Source organism: Rhinopithecus roxellana, chromosome 6, assembly GCF_007565055.1.
Source record: "Rhinopithecus roxellana isolate Shanxi Qingling chromosome 6, ASM756505v1, whole genome shotgun sequence".
NCBI classification, from domain to species: Eukaryota; Metazoa; Chordata; class Mammalia; order Primates; family Cercopithecidae; genus Rhinopithecus; species Rhinopithecus roxellana.
The window spans coordinates 41,853,571-41,876,670 of NC_044554.1; positions in this window are offsets into that span (position 1 = coordinate 41,853,571).

Here is a 23,100-nt window from a genome sequence, read left to right on the forward strand (position 1 = left end):
ATCTTTATAAGAAGAAAAAAACTTGAGAACAGACATTCCTGTGCACAAAGGAAAGGCCATGTGAGGATAGAGCAAGAAGGCAGCTGTCTGCAAGCCAAGGAGAGAGGCCTTAGCAGGAACCAATCCTGCCAACACCTTGATCTTGGACTTCCAGACTCCAGGATTGGGAGAATATAAATTTCTGTTGTTTAAGCCATCTGGTCTGTGCAATTATCTTACGGCAACTAGAACAGACTAATACAACCACTCACAACCTTGGGTAGGTGTAGTATGATGAAGGTTTCAGAATGCAAAACCTCTTTAGTCAGAATACACATCTTTTTTTTTTTTTGTTTTTTTGAGACAGGGTCTTACTCTACTGCCAGGCTGGAGTGCAATGGTGTGTTCATGGCTCATTGCAGCCTGGAACTCCTGGGCTCAACAATCCTCCTCTCTCAGCTTCTCAAATATCTGGGACTACAGATGCTCACCACCATGCCTGGCTAATTTTTGGTAGAGATGGAGTCTCACTTTGTTGCCCAGGCTGGCCTTGAACTCCTAACCTCAAGCGATTCTCCCACCTTGGGCTCCCAAAATGCTGAGAGTACACATATAGAATAGACATCTTGTTAGCAGCTTTATCACAAAGCCCCGGGTTTTCACGTCTGCTGTGTTTACATGAACGGTTCACATGCTAGGAAACAGCTTAGAGACAGGTTTGTTTTGCTTTTCTCTTAAGAAAAATGCTTCCTGGTGTGATGGAAACGATGCTAGAAATCCCACAGATCCTAGGTTCATCAGGAACATAGCTCTGGCTAGGTGATGTTGTACAAGTGACTTAAACACTGGGCATTCCTATCCTTTCTTGCAACATGAAGTTAAAGTCAATCGGTGCTATGGCTCACATGATTAATTTTCTTATCAGACCAAGGTTTGTTTCTCTCTTTTAAAAAATAACCTGGTGAGGCTGGGCATAGTGGCTCATGCCTGTACTCCCAGCACTTTGGAAAGCTGAGGTAAGAGGCTCACTAGTCTACAAGCATTGAAGACGAGCCTGCGCAACATGACGAGACCTTGTCTCTCCAAAAAATTAAAAAATGAGCCCAGCGTCATTGCATGTACCTGTAGTTCAGCTACTCGAGGGGCTGAGGTGGGAGGATTGCTTGAGTCCCGGAGGTCAAGGCTATAGTGAGCCATGATCATGCCACTGCACTCCAGTCTGGGCGACAGAGGGAGCACCTGTCTCAAAAAAAAAAAAAAAAAAGAAAGAAAAAGAAAAGAAAAGAAAACAAACAAACAAACAAAAGAAAACCAAAACCTGGTGGGCATTTGATGTCCTTGGCTACCCAGCCAGGGACATCAAATAGAGTCTGTGGGTGGCTCCCCAAAGACTCTATTGCTTGGGTGGCCCTGACTGTGTCCTTCAGAGCCAACAGGGCTCTCAGCTTGAGGGGCACCAAGAACACATGTTTGGGACAGACGTGCTCTTGCACAACGGCAACAGCTCCACTAAATATCAGTAGAGGTCACTAATCCCACCAGTTTAGAGGCCACAACTGCACTAAATCACTGTACGAACTTATTTTTTTTAACTTTTTAATATTTATTTATTTATTTTGAGATGGGGTCTTGTCCCATCCAGCGGGATCCTTAACACAGACCTTGGAGGAGGGGGTGGGAATTTAGAGAGACAAGAGACACAAGAAATGGAGACAAGACAGTATCCTGATCAAGTCTCGTTTAATGGCGGCAGTGCAATGCCTTATATAGGCAGGCAGGGAAGAGGAAGGGCGGCAGAGCAGGCGGGGAGAATAATGAGAGACGTCACCAGGCGCATGCTCGGTAGACTTAGTCTTTCCCGGGCGTGGGAAGTTATCTACGCACACGCGGGAAAAGTTCGCAGCGCACGGGAAAAGTTGATGATGAAGAACCAGGAAGTGCGCCATCTTGTCTCCACAATGCGGAGCTTAAGCAACAGAGGCCGCGGCAATTTCCGGGCCTCACGGCTCCGGACAGGTCCTCCTTTTTTATATTATTAGTGACTAGAAGCTAGTCCCTCGGGAACTGCGCCTGTCTTAGGTTGGAGTGACACATCTCTTCACTGGTACCCGTCATGGGATTAGGCAGTAGCTATGACGGCCCTCCTGTCTTAGGTTAGTGAGAGATGACACTCTCTTACCCATCATTGGCTGTCCAGTTCAGCGCACAGGGAAGGTGGTTTATGGCAAGCGTAAGTATGGACCACCGTGATCTTCTTGTTCAAGGCGATGATAATGGACCTGTATGGGTTTGGCTTGGATGGCCTCGATTTGTTGCCTGATGAATGTCATGAGCTTATTGAAGATTATAGGTCCCAAAGAGAGTAAGAGCAATAGGCAAAGCAGGGGGCCCAATAACGGTATAATATAGGGGAGGAGTCCATGGAACCCAGTTCAAAACGGGTTATCAGTCATTTCTTTTTGTCGTTTTTCTAGGTCTTCTTGTAGACGCTTGATTTTATCTCTGATGATCCCGGACTTGTTGGCGTAGAAACAGCACTTTTCCTGTAGAGCTAAGCAGATACCTCCCTGTTCGGCAGTTAATAAATCTAGGCCTCTCCTATTTTGGAGCACTACTTCTGCCAGGGAATCTACTTGATCTTGTAGCTCCTGTATAGTACTTGAGATGGCCTGCATATCTGAGATCAATTGGCGAGACAATTTGGTGTATTGAGTAACAGAGACCCCTAGGCTTGAAACCCTAGTTGTTACGGCAGTAGTGATGCCTAATCCTACAAGTAAGGGGATAAATTGTATTGCCCTTTTGGCTCTTCCCAAAAAGTGATCTATAGCTGGAATAGGTACAGGTTCATCTCCAGGAATAATGTCTATATCTGGCAGAAGAGTGGCTAAGACACAATGTCCTGTCCAGTTTACAGGCAAATAGGTATACGCTCTATTATTGCCACATATAAAAACTGAACTGTTTGGGGCACACAGCGATTGGGAAATATTTGTTGTGATGGAACAATTATTGAATTCAACGATTCCTACATCGATGTCGTAGGTGTTATTGAGGAAAGGGGAGTAGAAGCAAGGGGAGTTAGAAAATTCTAGGGGCTGCACTTGAAGGGGAGGAATTATGGTGCAGGAAGTATTGGATGTATAGTTTAAGTCATTGCTGGGTATGGCAAGAGGAAGGGGATCTCCTAAAGGTAAACATAGCCAGCAGTCATTGGCTAGACTAGAGTTGGAATTATTGAGCAGATTATGAGTAGCAGTGAGGAGGTCAAAAGTCTGGGCATCAATTTTTTCTTTCCCTCGGATTTTGGGCAGAGCCAAAGGGTGGTAGTGAATTTCTGGGTATAGAGATTTTTGCAACTCTTCAAGTTTTTTGTATACCCTAATTTCTCGGACCTTGTCTTGTGGTCCTCCTCCGTCAGATATGAAGAGGGGGGTGAATATTCCAGCAGACAGGCTGTCCTACAATTCCAGTACAGCCAGCTGATACAAGGTTATTGGTATTTCCTAAAACTGTAGGGACATTACTGGCCCCTATAGTGGGGTTTCTAGTTCTTGTTAAGATAGCAGTATAGTATGTCTTATTGTCAGAGGTGAATTCTTGATAAGTGGTGTAGCAGGAGCTGTGCATAGTAGCCTTAAATGTGTTGCAAGGGCAAGTTGTAACGCCCCCTCCATCAGATATCCTAGGGGTTGACACACACCTCCATTTGAGGGAGTCACTAGGCAGGTATGCTGTGTGAGCAGAGCAGGACACAGTTGAGAGGTACTTATTTGGAGGGGAGGTCACATATCCCCCATAGCAATCACAGGGCTTACCGTGCCATTGTTGTATATGCATAAGGGCCTCACGTGGATTACCGAAGCTGGCATGAACCTGGAATACTTGGCAAGTCATCACTAAGGTCCAGAGGGGCCTGTAGTTGGAGTTCATCTCTGTAATAGAAGGAAAAGGTACTCTCAGGGAGAGAGTTACTCCCTGGATTGGTTATTGTTAGGTACCTGTCTTACCAGTCACTCTGGTAGCCATCTGGCTGCATCATGAGTTTGGGAAAAAACACAAACGGAGCCTCTTCCCCAGATTAACACTGGGTCTGGACCATGCCATGTGTTGTCTAATGGGTCTTTCCACTTAACCATGGCAAATTGTTTTTTGGAATCAGAATGCCAAAATCGATCAGCTGCTGATTTGTTCAGATCATCTAAATTTAAAAAATTCAAAATAAAGAGTGTGTGATTAAGGATATTTCTAGGGGTGCCCTTAGTAGGGTACCATTCTCCCTTTTTTATTTTGTCAATGGTGGTTTTTAAGGATAGGTGAGCTCTTTCAACTATTCCTTGTCCTTGAGGGTTATAGGGAATACCAGTAATGTGTTTTATTTGTAATTTAAGACAGAAGTCTTGGAAGGCTTTGGATGTATAGCCAGGACCATTGTCTGTTTTTAGTTGTTCAGGCTTCCCAACTATGGAAAAACAGTGTAGTAAATGAACTATGACATGTTTGGTAGTTTCTCCTGTTTGTAAGGTGGCTAGTATAAATCCACTAAATGTATCTATACATACGTGGATGTATTTTAAGTTACCGAATTCTGAATAATGGGTGACATCCATTTGCCAGATCATGTTGGGAACTAGTCCTCTTGGGTTAATTCCTAAGTGAGGGACTGGTAGGTGTGTTACACAGGTCTGACATTGTTTGACTATTTGTCTTGCTTGTTCTCTAGTTATTTTAAACATTAGTCTTAGACCTTGAGCATTAAGATGATGTAAGGCATGAGTGGCTTGTGCTTGGGTTAGGTTTGTGTTTGTAGCTATGGCTACTGTTTTGGTTGCCATGTCAGCCATTTGGTTGCCCTGGGATAGGGGTCCTGGCAATCCAGAGTGAGCTCTAATATGTCCAAAAAAGAAGGGAGTTGATCTGTCATGTATTAATTGTTGGCATTGTAAAAATAACTTGGCTGTGTCTGACACATGTTTGATTTGTGCTACGGTCTCAAGTAGAGACCTGTTGGGATGGTAAAGGATTTCCCTGACTGTCAGTTTTAGATTTACATTCATTAGCCCAATGTTTTCCTCTTTTACACCTTGGGCAAAGGCCTGGAACCTTTGCTTCGGAGTTTTTATTTGAATCCCCGCCGCAATCTTTTGCAAAATGTCCCCTTTTGCCACATTTAAAACACCCTCCTTTTTCTTTGTTCTTATTATTAAGGAAGTCTTTTACGGTTTGTCCACTGAAAGCTGCGGCCATTGCTAAACCCTGTTGATAGGAGGGCCCAATGTCTGAACAGAGACAGATATATCCAGTTAAGTCTGTTTTCCTTCTATAAGGTCGGATTGCCGCTTGACAAGCTGGATTGGCATTTTCATAAGCCAATTGTTTAACATAATCTACACCCGCCTCGGCATTACCAAAAATCCTTCGTGCGGTTGTTATGAGCCTATGTACAAAATTTGCGAACGGCTCATCAGGTCCCTGCTTGACTCCAGTGAGCGAAGCTCCTGGGTCTCCTTTAACAGGGAGTTTCCTCCAGGCTTTTGTAGCAGCCGCCTGGATTTGTGAAAATAGTCCAGGGTCGTATTGCATCTGAGCATCAGTGTTGGTATAATTACCTGAGCCAGTTAACATATCAAAGTCCCAACCATTTCCTGCCTGTTGGTTTCTTTTGGCTGTATCTCTGCAATTTTCAAAAAACTCCGATTTCCAAATCAAATGATCTCCCCTTGAGAGGACTGCTCTGACTAGTGTGTTCCAATCTGTTGGAGTAAGCCAGTTATCGGCCACAGACTCTACTATAGCAAGAGTGTATGGAGCGGTAGCTCCATATTGAGAAACAGCAGTTTTTAATTCTTTTATGACAGTGAAATCAAATCCATTATGATGCCGCCAGGCCTGACCCTGTTTCAGTTAAACTGAAATCTACAGTTTCAGTTACCGGGAAGATATCTTTAGGGGAGGATTCTTCCCTGTCTCAGCTAGTAGAAAATCTTCCTTTTGGGACATGTTGTCCGGGCCTCTGAGGTGGGCGAGGGAAGCCTCCCATATTCTCTGAATTAGTTACACTCTCATTTCCTGTTTTTAATTTTTGCAGCCTAGTGATTAGTGACTGATGTAACTCTTCTAGCTTAATTTGCTCTTCAAGCTGAGCGATTTTTTCTTTGAGTTCCTCTTTTGGATTGACTACCGCCATTACGTTGGGTGCAGAAGCGCCACGTGTCCCGTTATAGGGAGGCGGACGCGAGAAAAAGGGAGGCCAGTTAGGATTATGATATCTAGCTGCCTCTTCCTCTAAGTCATCCCAATTTACATCTGAAAGGTCAGGATTGTCGTTACTTTTATCTTTTTGTGATGTTTGCAGAATTGGGTATTTTTTGAGCCTTTTCTCACCTAGCATCACTTTGTCTTTTACAGAAGGAGCTTTGGCCCCCTCGTCATCACTTTCAAGAGAAATAAGATCTACTTCTTTGTCTGGTGGGGAGCTCCCAAGGTCGGTCTGAGAACTGACCTTTAAAATCTCCTCAGTCTGGGTGACCGCAGCCATTACTTGTGGATTGGCCTCCTTTTTATCTATTAGATCCTTGATTAAATTCCAATAAGAAAAGGCGGTTACAGGAATTTTTTCCAGCCCAAATGTATTATAATAATCTTGAAAGGCATCTCCCACCCTCCGCCATCTTTTTATATCAATGGTTCCTTCCTGTGGGAACCAAGGGCAGGTATATTTCTCAAAATCAAAAAATCTAAATAAGTCACCACTTTTAACCTTTACTCCCTGTGTCTTTAAAGCCTCTTTTAATTGTCCTATGTAGATTTGATGCTGGCTTAATTCTTGTCCCATTTCGGGCGCGTAACTTACCCTCAACTCCAACGCAGCAGGCTCCCGCGACGGTCGGAGGGATTTTTCTTTCACTTTAGTCCCCGGCCTTTCTATGCGCCCTCTTGCTCACGTAGTTCCCTCGTATCCAAGCCCTGCGTTTGGGCGCCACGCGTCCCATCCAGCGGGATCCTTAACACAGACCTTGGAGGAGGGGGTGGGAATTTAGAGAGACAAGAGACACAAGAAATGGAGACAAGACAGTATCCTGATCAAGTCTCGTTTAATGGCGGCAGTGCAATGCCTTATATAGGCTGGCAGGGAAGAGGAAGGGTGGCAGAGCAGGCAGGGAGGAGAATAATGAGAGACGTCACCAGGCGCATGCTCGGTAGACTTAGTCTTTCCCGGGCACGGGAAGTTATCTACGTACACGTGGGGAAAGTTCGTGCGTGCGGGAAAAGTTGATGATGAAGAACCAGGAAGTGCGCCATCTTGTCTCCACAATGCGGAGCTTAAGCAACAGAGGCCGTGGCAATTTCCGGGCCTCACGGCTCCGGACAGGGTCTTGCTCTGATCCCTAGGCTGGAGTGCAATGGTGAGATCATGGCTCATTGCAACCTCTGCCTCCCAAGTTCAAACGATTCTCTTGCTTCAGCCTCCCAAGTAGCAGGGATTACAGGCGGCCACCACCATGCCTGGCTAATTGTATGAACTTAGAAAAGTAACTTAAACTGCTTAGGAACCAAGAACTAAAGAAGTTGCAGGCTGAGTGTGGTGGATCGCACCTGTTATTTCAGCACTTCAAGAGGCCAAGGTGGGTGGATCACTTGAGGTCTAGGAGTTCGAGATCAGCCTGGCCAACATGGTGAAACCCTGTCTTGACTAAAAATACAAAAAGTAGCCAGGTGTGGTGATGTGTGCCTGTAATCCCAGCTATTTGGAAGGCTGAGGCAGAAGAATCACTTGAACCTGGGAGGCGGAGGTTGCAGTGAGCCATGATTATGCCACTGCACTCCAGCCTGGGTGACAAAGGGAGACTATGTCAAAAAGAAAAAAAAAAGGAAGTTGCAAGGATAGGGTCAGAGGTACGGCTGAAAAAACAAAATAACAGAGGTCATCTGCTCCCTGAAACAGTGGTTCTCGTGCTTCCAAGCCCTATCAGCTTCGGCTGGAAGACTTGTTAAACACACATCACTGGGCCCACCTCCAGAGTTTCTGATTGAGTAGATCTGAGTTGGGACCTGAAAATGACCATTTCTTTTTTTTTTTTAAGAATTAATTAACTTTTTTTTTTTTTTAATCAATTCAGGGAGTACATGTGTAGGCTGGTTCACATGGATATATTGCATGGTGGTGCTGTTTGGGCTTCTGGTAAACCCAGTATCTGAATAGTGCACATTGTCCTCAGTAGGTAATTTTTTCTTCCCTCTCCTGCCTCCCAGTCTCCTCCCTTTTGGAGTCTCCAGTGTCTGTTATTTCCCCCTGTATGTCCATGTGTACTCATTATTTAGCTCCCACTTATAAGTGAGAACATACAGTATTTGCTTTTCTGTTTGTTTCTGACTTATTTGACTTAGGATAATGCCCTTCAACTCCATCCACATGGCTGCAAATGACATGATTTCATTCTTTTTATGGCTGCATAGTATTCCATGGCATATGTGTACCACATTTTCTTTGTCCAGTCCTCCACTGATGGGCATTTAGGTTGATTCCAGGACTTTGCTATTGTGAATAGCACTGTGATAAACATGAGTGCGAGTGTCTTTTTGTGAAAACAGGCACTTCTAAAAAGTTTCCAGGTGATGCTGAGATCACAGGTCCTGGGGCCACACTTTGAGAACCACCATGTGACCTTGGTCCAGACATTCAAAATCTCAATTAAGACGTCCCCAGGCCCAGAATCAGGGAGGGAAAAATGGAGAGTTTATGCTGCAGAGCAATATGAAAGAGACAGCCCTGAGCCATGGAGAATGGAATGACTCAGTTATCCTGGCAAGTTCAGATAAGGCTGCATAGTAGGAAGGGCATGTACTTGACTTCCTGCAACTGTCCTAGTTCATTGTCTGATACACAGCAAGTCAATACACTGGGACACTGAATTGCAGCAGAGAAAGAGGTTTAATTGCAAGGCAGACGAATGAGGAAACAGGAGCAAGCCTCAAATCTGCATCCTTGAGGAGTTCTAGCTAGGGATTTCAAAGGGTTTGATGAAGTAATGGGCTGAGGTGTGGGGATTGTTGATAGGTTGGGGAGTGCACGGTGGAGGGGCACATGGACAGGGAGATGGAGAAGAATCATGCAGATTCTATTCCTCTGTGGGGGGTTTTGAACTGGTTGGCATCAGCCATTCTACTGGAATTCAGGATCTGAAAAACATCTTAAGCAATCCTTAAAGAAAAGCGTTCTGATTATAACATCAGAGGTCAATGGAACAATGGGGATGTAAATGGTCAGTATCCAGTACTAGGTGATTTTTGGTTAGCAAGCAGCTACAAAAGTGGGCCAAAGGACAACCTAATTAATGCTTAATTCTTACTATATTTCTGTCCAGAACTTGGCATGTCATTCTTGTTTACCCCAAGAGGATGATTTTACTCTCTTTTCTGGGGAGGATAGGATGGGAGGGCCGTCATCTCAGGACTGTTTACAAGACTGGGGGAACCTGAATCTCTCCCATCCCACTCCGTTGTGGGGTTTTCTCCAAAAGCTATTTGCTGCTGGGGGCAGGAAATACGAAGGAGCTGGAGAGAGGGAGAGCAGACCTAAGGAAGAGAGGTGACCAAGTGGGTGCTGCCTGCATTGCCCTCTTGGGCTTGGCCCAGAGTTTATGTTGGGTAGAAAGGACATTGCAGAAGGTTTTGTTTTGTTGTCAGAGGCATTTGAACCAGAGCAACTCCATCTTGAATAGAGGCTAGGTGAAATCAGGCTAAGACCTGCTGGGCTGTATTCCTGTAAGTAAAGGTATTCTAAGACACAAGGTGAATGTCATGCGCGTCCATGTGAAGAGACCACCAAACAGGCTTTGTGTGAGCAATGAAGCTTTTTAATCACCTGGGTGCAGGTGGGCTGAGTCCGAAAAGAGAGTCAGTGAAGGGAGATAAGGGTGGGGCCCTTTTATAGGATTTGGGTAGGTAAAGGAAAATTCCAGTCAAAGGGGGGTTGTTCTTTGGTGGGCAGGAGTGGGGGTCACAAGGTGCTCAGTGGGGGAGCTTTTTGAGCCAGGATGAGCCAGGCACAAAATAATGTCATTGCTTAAGGCAAGGACCGGCCATTTTCACTTCTTTTGTGGTGGAATGTCATCAGTTAAGGCGGGGCAGGACATTTGCACTTCTTTTGTGATTCTTCAGTTACTTCAGGCCATCTGGGCGTATACCTGCAAGTCACAGGGGCTGGGATGTGATGGCTTGGCTGGGGCTCAGAGGCCTGACAGTGAGATAGGAGGTTGGCACAAGATACAGATCACAGAGACCTTGCTGATAAAATGGGCTACAGTAAAGAAGCCAATTAAAACCTACCAAAACCAAGAGGGCAACAAGAGTGACCTGTGGTGCTTCTCACTGCTACACTCCCACCAGCACCATGACAGTTTACAAATGCCATGGCAACATCAGGAAGTCACCCCATATGGTCTCAAAAGGGGAGGCACGAATAATAAGCATCTAATCTTGTTTATGTTTAGCATATAATCAAGAAATAAAAATGGGCAACTGCCTTTGGAATAATCATTCTTTATTCCTTTACTTTCTTAATAAACTTGCTTTCATTCTGCTCCGTGGACTTGCCCTGAATTATTTTTTGTTAAATATCTAAGAACCATCTCTTCGGGTCTGGATTGGGACCCCTTTCCGTTAACAGTGTGAACCTCAAATATCTGAGCCAGGTATCAGTCAATTTAGGAAGTTTAGGAAGTCAAAAAAATAATAATAATAAATCTTGGGACCCCAAAATCACTAAGACGAAAAGAAAAGTCAGTCAATTTAGGAAGTTGCCAAAGTGAAGGACCTGTGTCCATGACACAGCCTCAGGAGGTCCTGACAACACGTGCCCAAGGTGGTCGGGACACAGCTTGTTTTTATACATTTTAGAAAGACATGAGCCATCAATCAATGTATGTAAGATATACCTTGGTTCTATTCAGAAAGGTGGGACAAATCGAAGCTGGGAGGGGGCTTCCGGGTCATAGGGTAGGTTAGAGACCTACGTTTGCATTCTTTTGAGTCTCTGATTAGCCTTTCCAAAGGAGGCAATCAGATGTGCATTCAACTCAGTGAGCAGAGGAATGATTTTGAGTTCTGTCTGTCCTTTTTCCACAAGGAAATTCCTTGTAAGGGAGGTATGTAGCTTTTTAAAAAAATTTTAGTAGCTATCTTTATTAGGAATAGAGTGGGAGGCAGGTGTATCCCTAAGCAGTTCCTAGCTTGACTTTTCTTTTCGGCTTAGTGATTTTGGGGTGCCAAGATTTATTTTCCTTTTGCAATTGGTAACTACCCTCCCCCATATACTACCACCACTGTCTCAGTCTGTCCCTGATGCTTAACAAAATATCTGAGACTGGGTAATTTACAAGGACCAGAAAATTTATTTCTCAGCAATGGTGGAAAAATTTAAATTTTGCCAGAATATGTTTAAGATGGTTTATTCTGAGCCAATGTGAGTGACTGCAGCCTGGGTTACACACTCTCAAGAGGTCCTGAGAAAGTGTGTCTGAGGCTGTTGGGTTACAGTTTGGTTTTATAAACTTTAGGCACACAGAAATTGCAGGTAAAAATCATAAATCTCTTGAGGAAGGTATGCACTCGTTCAGCCTGAAAAAGTAGGACATCTTGAAGGTGGGTCTTACAAGTCAAGGGTGGGTTTTAGAAATTCTTTTTTTTTTTTTAAACTTTTCATTTATTTATTATTTATATTTTTTCATGTAGTTAATAGAGACAGGGTCTCACTATGTTGCCCAGTCTGGTCTCAAACTCCTGGGCTCAAAGAATTCCCAGGCCTCAGCCTCCCAAAGTGCTAAGATTGCAGGCAGGAGGCACTGGGGCCTGCCAGGAATTCTTTAGTTGACAATTGGTTGAGAGAGTTAAGCTATTGTCTGAAGACTTGAAATCAGTAGAAAGGAATGTGCGAGTTAAGATAAGGGGGTTGTGAAGATCAAAGTTCTTATTATGCAGATGAAGCCTCATAGATAGAAGCCTTCAGATAATTCTCAGAGATGGTAAATGTCTGTTTTCAGACATTAGAGGTTTCAGGCTCTCAGGTAATCTCTCCTAGATCTGGGAGCATCTTGGGAGGGGAGAGACCAGCTATATTAATGGAGATTCTCTAAGGATGCAAATTTTTCTCCCAAAAGACGGCTTTCCAGGGCTATTTCAATCTGTTGGCTCTGTGGAAGCCATTTCAAAATATGTCAAAGAAATATATTTGGGGGTAAAATCTTTAGATTTTCTTAAAGGTCTGCTGTCATGTTATATTTTACTAGAGTCAGGTTGGAAAGTCAGCCACTCATATAGGATTAACAGAAACCTGTCTGATGAGATTTTATGGTTTGTCAGGCATGATTCCCCAGTCCCCTTACAAAGGAATCTGGGCAAGAGAGAAAAGATCAACATTTAGTCCTCATCACAGTTTGGAGGCTGCAAGTCCAAGATCAAGATCCAGGTGCTGCCTGGGCACGGTGGCTCACGCCTGTAATCCCAGCACTTTGGGTGGCTGAGGAGGGTGGATCAAGAGCTCAGGAGATGGAGACCATCCTGGCTAACATGGTGAAACCCCATCTCTACTAAAAATACAAAAAATTAGCCAGGTGTGGTGGCGGGCGCCTGTAGTCCCAGTTACTTAGGAGGCTGAGGCAGGAAAATGGCGTGAACCCGAGAGGCGGAGCTTGCAGTGTGCTGAGATTGTGCCACTGCACTTCAGCCTGGGTGACAGAGCGAGACTCCATCTCAAAAAAAAAAAAGAAAAAAAAAAAAGAAGATCAAGGTGCTGACAGGACTCGTGTCTGGGTAGGACCTGATGTCTGTTTTCAAGACAGCACCTTGTACTGCATCCTCTGGAAACAAATGCTGTGTCCTCACATGTAGAGGGATGGAAAGGCAAAAGGCAAAAAGGAATGAACGGCTCCCTTCTACCTCTCTTGTAAGATTGTAGATCCCATTTGTGAAGGTGGAGCCCTCATGCTGAATCATCTCCTAAAGGCCCCACCTCTTAATACTATCACGCTGGGCTTAGGTTCCAACATACAAATTTTGGGGGGACACATACATTCAAACCACAGCAACTACCAAAATGCCAGCTGTGGGGAGAGGTGAACACAGGGATGAGAAGCTAGAGGTGACTCTGGGGTGACAGACAGAGGCTGAGAGAGAGGAGAGAGAGAGAGGGGAGAGAGAGAGAGGGGAGAGAGAGAGAGGAGGAGGAGGAGGAGGTGGAAGAGAGGAGTGGGGGAAGGGAGGAAAGGAGAGAGAAAGAGGGAGGACAGAGAAAGGGGGAGGGAAGGAGAGAAGGAGGGAGAGAAGAAGGGGGTGAGGAAAAGAGAGGGAGGGAAGGAGAGAGAGAAGAAGGGAGAGAGAAGGAAGGGGTGGGGAAGAGAGAGAGAAGGAGGGTAGGGGGAGGGAGAGAGAGGGAATGAGAGGGAGGGTGGAGGGACAGAGAGAGAGGGAAAGGAAAAGGAAAAGGGAGGCATGGAGAGAGGGAGAAAGAAAGAGGAAGAAAGAGAAAAATAGAGGGAGGGGAGGGAGAGAGAGAAAGAGAGAGGAAGGGGAAAGGTGGGAAAGAGGGAAGGAGGGAGAGAAAAGGGGTGAGGGAGACAGGGAGAAGAAGGGATGGAGAGACAGGAAAAGGGAGGAAGAGAGGGGGTGAGTGAGGGAGAGAAGGAGAGAAAGGGAGGGAGGGAGGAGGAAAAGAGAGGGAAAGAAAAAGGAGGGATAGAGAGAGAGGGAGAGAGAGAGAGAGCAGGAGGAGGATAGAGATAGAGGGTGGCAGTGGGAGGTGGAAGAGATGAAGAGTGGGGAGAAGGGAGAAAGGGAGGGAGGAGAGAGGGAGGGAGAGAGAGAAAAAGGAGCCTGGGCAAGGTGGGGACACAGAGGCTCCTTGGGCCTGCATAGGCAGTGTCTTAGTCCATTTTGTGCTGCTATAGCAATACCACAGTCTAGGTAATTTATAAAAAATGAGTTTATTTGGCTTATGGTTCTGGAGGTTGGGAAGTCCAAGACTGAGGGGTTGCATCTGGTGAGTGCGTTCTTGCTGCACTGCATCATAACATGGAGGAAAGCATCCACAGTGAATGAGTGTGCATGTGCAAGATGGAAGGTACACTGGCTTTTATAACAAATCCCCTCTTGTGATAACAAGCTCCACTCCCATGATAACAACATTAACCCATTTATAAAGGCTCTGCCTTTTAACAGTCCCACCTCTCGACACTGTTGTGTTGGGGATTAAGTTCCTAACACTTGAGCTTTGGAGGACAGGTTCAAACTGTAGCAGCCAGAGAGCCAGTGAGGGGAGTGGTGACAACCAAATTAGAGGACAGCAGGCAGCAAGAGCGATGGAGCAGAGAGGATGGTGAGGGACAAGACACACAGTTGCTAGTTCCTAAGCTGGAGATGGGAAGCACAGTTGAGGATTTTGCATAGAATATGAAGTTGCAGTCCTAAAATGAACAAGACTAAGTCTTATAAACTGAAATGAAGCTCTTTCAGTAACCCAAATAACTTACAGGATCAAGCTGTCATTAAGAGACTCTGGCATATAAAGGGAGTCACCTGAGCAGTTATTAGGAAATGAAACCTACCTAACCTGCCCCCATCCAACCTCAATTCTCCTAACTATAAAAGAGTGGAGACTTCTTACTGCACTTCCCCGACTCATATTGACCACATTACCTGGGTCTTGTTTCTGTTGAACCACCCAAGGTGGGGACTCAGCTCCTCTGAAACAGATGCATGTGCAGGTTGAAAGATTCCCTAGTCCTGCTCACTGCATTATTAATCCTTTAATATTCTTCCCTCCCTGGACAATCCTGGGCTGTCCTGACCATGGAATTTCACTCTTCTAGAATCTGGTCCACGTTTTAAGATCCCTTAACATTAAAATCAATTACGCAATCTACCTATTATTAAATTCAAGAACTTGTGTTTTCCTAAGAAAATGAAATTTGCAGTATCCATGGGAACGATTATCATCAAATACTTAAATGGCTTTATAAAAAGAAAATGTCACCAAACATGTACATAGAAGCAAGCACAGTATTAAATTAGTTAACAGGTGGGCTTTGGCTTCAAGTAGATCCAACAAGACATTCACTCAGCAGTAACACTAACTAGATGGCTTTACTAATCAGAAGTTTTATTTGAGTCCTCAACTGTTTTCTGGCAAGGCTGAAATGATATAAAAGCACATTCAAATGAAAGTTTATTCCATAAAGCAATTATCAGGAGCTATCTTGGTGTGCAACTCATTTCTTGTTTTACACTTGTAAATAAAATTACTGGGGGACAATTATTATGATACAGTGGAAAGAACAGTCTTCTTTGGGTGGAGACCTGAGCTCTGGTCTTCATTCTGCTTTGAGACATGACTGTGACCAATGTCTACCTAACCCGCCCCCATCCAACCTCAATTCCCCTAACTATAAAATAAGTGGAATGGAGCAGGTCATCTTTAAGGCATCTTTTCATACAACATTCTGTAATTTTAGGATGCCAGGTACAAGGTTAAAAATGACAAATAACCTCTTGGAGAACTGGCTTATTCTAGGACCAGGCATGAAATATACAAGTTGAGTCTGGGGCATCTTATAGTGTCAGAAAGTAAGTGATAGTGAAAGGAGGCAGCCAAATGCCTAGGCAGACAGGGGCAGGTCCTCGGTGAAACCCCACCTTCAAGCCCAAAACAGCCTGAAGGCTGAAATACTGGGCTGCGAGTCCTGGATGAAATCCAAAACCCAGAGTGGAAACTTCTTTTCCTGTTTGCCTGCCTCTCCCCTATTCTGAGCCCATAAAAAGCCCTAGGGCTCAGCCACATGGAAGGGACTTTCCTGTCTTCGGGTAGGGGAACCAGCACTGTGTCCCGTCTCTATTGAAAGCTGTTTTCATCGCTCAATAAAACTTTCTGCCTTGTTCACTCTTCAATTGTCAGCATTCTTCTTGGGCATGGGACAAGCACTCAGGGACTGGTACATAAGTCAGACTCAGCCAGGATGGGCCAAGTAAGGTGGCCATCTCCTGCAGCAGATAGCAGGGCCAAACGAGGCCCAAGCCAGATGTCACCGGCTAGAACTCCCCAGCTTGCAAAGTTACGGAGAAGAAAATCCTGCATCTTAAGGAAGTACTGAAACCAAACAAATACGAAATCCATAATAATGGGGTTTGTCAAAGGAACACAAGAGCCACTGAAAAAACTCCCACTCGGTATCTCAGAACTTAGAAAAGTACCTATTCAATTTCCCCTTCCCTCCAGCTCCTGATGGTCATCATAATTTGGAGATGATTTTTGCCCAGTTTTAAAGGCAAGCACAAAATCATTCATTTTTATGCCGGATAAATCTCTACTTTCCCTGAGGACACAAATGCTGCTTGCTCTGCTCTCATTCCAACACCCTCAAAGCTGAAATGGTGCTTCACTCAGCCAACGCTAAGGGCTTGATGCATTCTGGTTCCAGTCTGGGGAGGTGGGAGGATGGAGAGAAGATTAAAACTCTGAGAAAGAAAGAAAAAAGCTGCAGAGATTGCGATAAGGGGCTGGAATTAGAGACGACCACTGCTACAATTGAGGCATTTATTGGAGGTTGGTTTAGGAGTCAATGTTTTGGTCAGCACCTCCACAATTATTTTTTTTAGTTTTTTAAAAAAAGGGTCTCACTCTGCAACAATCATAGCTCCCTGCAGCTTTGAACTTTTGGGTTCAAGCGATCCTCCCACTTTGAAACTGCCATTGCAAAATTATGACTGAGATAATGAAAAAGATCTCACCTAACTGACTCCATCTTACTTCTAACCTCCAAGCTGTCCTTGTTCATTCTTGAGCGTAAGCTGAACAACCTTTGGGAGGAACTTACAGTTTATAGTTTAAAACAAAGATGGTAATAGCCCATTTCCCAAAACAAACCTCCTTCTTACCTGGGGACTAGACTGTCCTTATAGGACTAAGAAATTAGCCACAAGATTAGAAATTCTGGTGTGGATCCAGGCATTGTGGCTCACGCCTGTAATCCCAGCACTGTGGGAGGCCGAGGTGGGTGGATCACTTGAGGTCAGGGGTTCAAGACCAGCCTGGCCAACATGGTGAAACCTTGTCCCTACTAAAAATACAAAAATCAACCAGGTGTGGTGGTGTGTGCCTGTAATCCCAGCTACTCAGGAGGCTGAGTAGCTTTAATTGCTTTAACCCAGGAGGCGGAGTTTGCAGTGAGCCAAGATTGCACCACTGCACTCCAGCCTGGGTGACACATTGAGACTCTGTTTCAAAAAAAGAAAAGAAAAGAAAAGAAATTATGGTTTGGGAGTCACGCAGCTGGAGGTAAAACACTAACCCTCCCTGAACTGCTAAGATCAGTGCTTGAGATATTTTGCAGACCCTGGACTTGATGGTTCAGCTGGTACCACCCAGATCAAGAAACTGGCTCATCTGATCTTGTAGCTCCCATCTGGGAACTGACTCAACACTAGAAGACAACTTTGACTCCCTAAGGTTTTATCTCGGACTCAACCAATCAGCACTCCTGGCTCACTGGCTTCCCCCTACCCACATGAGTTGTACTTAAAAACTCTCATCCCCGAATGCTCATGGAGACTGATTTGAGTAATAATAAAACTCCAGTCTCCTGCACAGCTTTCTATGTGTGAATTACTCTTTCTCTATTGCAATTCCCTATCTTGATAAATCGGCTCTGTCTAGGCAGTAGGGCAAGGTGTGTTGTGCCCGAAGTCACGAGACCCCAGTAAGAGACCACCAGAGTCCAGAGTCAAAGCCAAATAGCCGGGGTCGCTTTATTACGAGTTCGAACTCAGACCTCTCCGCTTTATACAATGGCAGGTAAAGACAGAGGCCCCGAGCACAGTTTCAGTGTCTCTTTTATGGTAAGGCACAAACAAGTTACACAAGATTAGGGCATTTTTGCAGTTACAAGATTGGGATTGGTTGACATTTTGAAGTTTGAACATTCGGCAGTTTCTGATTGGCTCCCGCCCTTTTTTAAACCACAAACATCTAGGGTTTTTTTTTTTTTAGACAAACTGCTTGCTTAACCATGGGTGGGAGGAGGGTGGTTTCGATTGAGCAAGCAGGGGGTATGTGACTGGGGGCTGCAAGCACCGGTAATCAGAACAGAACAGAACAGGACAGGGACTTTCACAACGCTTGTCCATACAACGTCTGGAATCTATAGATAACATAACCGGTTAAGTCAGGGGTCGATCTTTAACCAGGCCCAGGGCGCCGCCCGGGCTGTCTGCCTGTGGATTTCATTTCTGCCTTTTAGTCTTTTCAGGTGAACCCATTGAGTGGTTACAACCTCAGCCTCCTGAGTAGCTAGGACTTACAGGCATGTACCTCCACACTTGGCTAATTTATTTATTTATTTATTTTTTACTTATTTATTATTTATATTTATTTATTTATTTACTTATTTATTTTTGAGATATCACCCAGGCTGGAGTGCAGTGGCACGATGTCGGCTCACTGCAAGCTCTGCCTCCCAGGTTCACGCCATTCTCCTACCTCAGCCTCCCAAGTAGCTGCGACTACAGGCACCCACCACCACGCCTGGATAATTTTTTGTATTTTTAGTAGAGACAGGGTTTCACTGTGTTACCCAGGATGGTCTCGATCTCCTGGTCTTGTGATCTGCCCGTCTCGGCCTCCCAAAGTGCTGGGATTACAGGTGTGAGCCACTGCGCCTGGCCTATTTTTTTGTTTTGTAGAGATGGAGCCTTGCTATGTTGCCCAGGCTGGTTTCAAACTCCTGGCCTCAAGCAATCCTCCCACCTTGGCCTCCCAAAGGGCTGAGACTGTGTGCATCTCCACAATTCTATAACAAGGAAACCCCTCTGGAGTCAGCCTGAGCTTCAGCTGAGGAAGTCCTTAAGCACTGGGAAGTCTGGGGTCCTGTCTGAAAGATGAGTTTGGGTGCTGGGGGGAGTGTCTGAGCCACCTCCCCTCTCTCCCTTGGCTAGCACAGTCGATCCACTGCCGTCCCAGCCTGGACTCTTCTCTGCCTGCTACAGGAGTTGGCAGGTGCAGAGGTTGGCCCAGAGTAGCCCAGGCCGTGAACCTCAGGGGATAGGGGCAGTCCCCAACTCCCAAAAGCCAACAGGACTCTCCAGTGGAGAGAACCTGAGCTGCAAGGTCCTGGCATGTCTTGGAGATAAAAATGAAGCAGCATTGTTGTCTGGGGTAGATCATACCTGAGGTTTGTCTTCTCAGGCCAAGGAAATCGAGTACACGGACACAGGAAGTGGGTTTAGGGGCAGAGGTTTATATGCAAAAGAAAGAGAAAGGAGAACAGCTGTGTCTCTCACGAGAGAGGCACCTGAATGGGACTTCCATCCTGTGGCAGAGTGCACTGGATTTTATAGACAGGCTTGAGGAGGTGATGTCTGATTTACATAGGGTCCACAGATGGGTTGGACCAGGTGTGACGTTTACATAGTGCAGAGAAGCTGGTCGCCCTAACCTAATCTTATTATGCAAATGGATTCTTTGCCTGACTGGCTCCATGTTGTCTTCTCCTTACCATACACATGGTTTGGCAAAGAGAAGAGAAGAGAAGCTACCATTTTGAACATGCGTAGTCCCGGGTAGCCTTTTTCTATTGGCACAGCTGCCAGCATTCACCCATGCAAGCTTGTAGCTTGCTTGTCTCTGTCTGCTGCTTGATTTTACAGGCTGTTTTTTGTTAGAAAAGAAAATGATTTAGGGCCTGCTTTTCATTAAAAGGAAAACCTTACCGAGGACTTCTTTGCCCTCACTATCCGCCTAAATAATTTCTTCTTAACTCCTATATCAAAAACACGGTGCCAAGAGCCATGGTGGTCACTGGTCCATGAGGAGGGAGAGGAAGAGGGTGACATTTCTACGTTCTGTTGTCTCTGTGACCTTGTCCTTATAAGCTTGAGGGTCACAAGTCAGCCTTCTCCTTGGTTTGGTTCATTGGTCCAGAGGGGACAAGATGGATGTCTGGGACTTTCAGGTTAGTTGCAGAGAAGAGCTCCCAGGCTCTGTCAGTGACACCTTTCGGGGTGCAGCTATCAGATGGCCCTGCCAGAATCTGCCTGTTCTGAATACACCCCAGTGACTTCTGGCCTCTTCTCTGTCCCCAAGCCCACGGAGGTGGCTGGGACTGGTTGGGGATTTCTAATTCCAGTTTCTGCCTTGGGAATGGAGAGGAACGTTTCCAGCTGGGTTTAAACACATTAATTCCCAAATTGAGTTTGGCTCTCCTGCTATTTAAAAACCCTATTTGGTAAGCATTTCACAGAGCAATAGCTCTGAAAGAGAAAGATTACTTTCCATTAGCCTGGCTCAGTAGCATGCATTGTTATTCACAAGGCAGTCAAAGGAAATTTAAGTGGAATGTGGGTTTCAAAGTCCAGGTGAGAGGCAGTCTTCTGGAAGTCTAGGCTCTCCTCCTGCTAGGGAAGAGAGGACCTGGTAGATGCTGGCTCATTTTTGGTTTTGCTTTGTTTTTTGAGACAGGGTCTTCCTCTGTTGCCCAGGTTAGAGGGCTCCATCATGGCATACTTCAGCCTCGACCTCCCGGGCTCACGTTATCCTGCCACCTCAGCCTTCCAAGTAGCTGGTACTACAGGTATGAGCTACCACAGCCAGCTATTTTTTTAAAATTTTTCTGGAAACAGAGTTTTGCCATGTTGCCCAGTCTGGTCTCAAACTCCTGAGCTCAAGCAATCTGCCTGCCTCGGCCTCCCAAAGTGTGGGGATTACAGGCATGAACCGCTATGCATGGCCACTGGCTCACTTTTGACAGCACTTTGCAAACCTCTGTCAACCTCAAACAGTCCAGCAAACAGGGAATTGCCAATGCAAAGAAGCCAGGTGCAGGCTGCCTGCCTTGCCTTGGGACCAGAGTGGCCTGGCGGTGGAGCATGAGAGGAGAGCTGTGGGGGCTGGAACCAGGTGAGGCTGACCCACCTGAGTCCCACTTGTGCTCTGGACACAGTAGTAGGAGCCCTCTCTGTGGTGCTCTGCCCCTAGCCAGGGCCAGCTCATCTTCACCCCTCACTTCTTAAAATTCTTAAAATTCCATTTAAGAATTTTCTGGGTTACTCAGCTCTGCCTGAAACAGCCTTGCTGTAACTGACCAACAGGTTCTCCTTGCCTGCTGCCTAGACAGAGCCGATTTATCAAGAGACGGAAAATGCAATGGGAAAGAGTTTAATTCACACGGAGCCGGCTGTATGGGAGACCAGGGTTTTCTTATTACTCAAATTAGTCTCCCTGAAAACTTGGGGATTGAGGTTTTTAAGGATAATTTGATGAGTAGGGGGTTGGAAAGTGGGGAGTGCTGATTGGTGAGGTTGGAAATGAAATCATAGGGAGCCAGAGCTGTCCTCGTGCACTGAGTCAGTTCCTGGGTGGGGGCCACAAGACCAGATGAGCCAGTTTATCGATCTGGGTGGTGCCAGCTGATCCATCAAATGCAGGGTCTGCAAAATATCTCAAGCACTGATCTTAGTTTTTACAATAGTGATGTTATCCCCAGGATAGCAATTTGGGGAGGTTCAGAATCTTGCAACCTCCAGCTGCGTAACTCCCAAACTATAATTTCTAATCTTGTGGCTAATTTGTTAGTCCTGGAAAGGCAGTCTAGTCCCCAGGCAGGAAGGGGATGTGTTTTGGGAAAGGGCTGTTATTGTCTTTGTTTCAAAGTTGAACTATAAACTAAATTCCTCCCAAAGTTAGTTTGGCCTACGCCCAGGAATGAACAAGGACAGCTTCGAGGTTAGAAGCAAGATGGAATCAGGTCAGATCTCTTTCCCTGTCATCATTTTCTCAGTTACACTTTTTACAAAGGCAGTTTCATCATTGCTGCAAGTTCTGGGGATGTACCCTATCGCTGCATCAAATTTGCCACCTTTCAGTTTGGACAGAACCTGAATTTAAATGAAGAATGAGAGGAGTCTTTTGTTTTGCTTCATTTTTTTTTTTTTTTTTTTTTTTTTGCTTTGGTATGAGGAGGTAGGGGGTGGTCGGAAGAGGAGACTTAGACATGCTAGTGACAAGTTTTAATATTCCATCTTTTTAAAAATTTGAGATTTTTTAATACTGACATAGAGCAAATAGTACCGTGCCATGTTTCATAATTTATTAAGGATCTATCATGTGCTTCTGACAGGTCTAGCATATTTACAGCGGCTACAGGCTTCTCTGGGAAGATGCCTTCTCTTGACTGCCTCAGTGATGTTGGTTTCTGACCATCTGCCCCACCTTGTCTGCAGCGTCCCAGGCAGTTTGAAGTCGTCCGTCCACCCCCTTCTTACCTTAATCTGCTTTCTTTCGCTCCCAGCACCATGTCTATTTGTCGTTTTCTGGGAATAGTGGCCTTGACTAACAGGTGAGCTCTTCCCTCTCTTCTTTCCCCTCTTATTTAACCTTGATTGAGCCTTGAGTCCTGTGCTGGGTCAGGCACTGACATAAAATTGGATTTCTGTCCTCAGGGCTCATAGCCTACTGGGGCCAACGTGATATATAGCAGCATATGACAACACACAGAAAGCGAACCAAACCCAGGCTGGAAGGAGGATGGGTCAGTGGAGACTTTTTCTATTGTTTTGTTGTTTTGAGACAAGGTCTTACTCTGTTGCGTAGGCTGGAGTACAGTGGTGACTTTTTGTGTGTTTTTTGGTTTTTGAGACAGGGACTGATTCTGTCACCTATGCTGGAGAGCAGTGGTGCAATCATAGCTCACTGCAGTCTTGACCTTTTGGGCTCAGGTGAGTCTCCTGCCTCAGCCTCCTGAGTAGTGGGGACTACAGTTGTGCGCCACCATGCCTGGCTAATTTTTTTATTTTTGTAGAGACGGGGTCTTCCTATGTTGCCTAGGCTGGTCTCCAATTCTTGAGCTGAAGCGATCCTCTTGCCTTGGCCTCCCAAAGTGCTGGGATTACAGGTGTGAGCCACTGTGCCCAGCCAGAGAAGGCTTTTTGAGGACATGGCCTGTGTCCTGGAGCACAAGGAGAGTTGAGCTGAGTGAAAGGGAAGTGTAAGGGATGGGACGTGGCAAAGGAAAAGAAAGAGAAAGCATGGGTATGGCAAACACTGGCCATTGCTCAAGGCCGCCCACCATCTGAACCCCC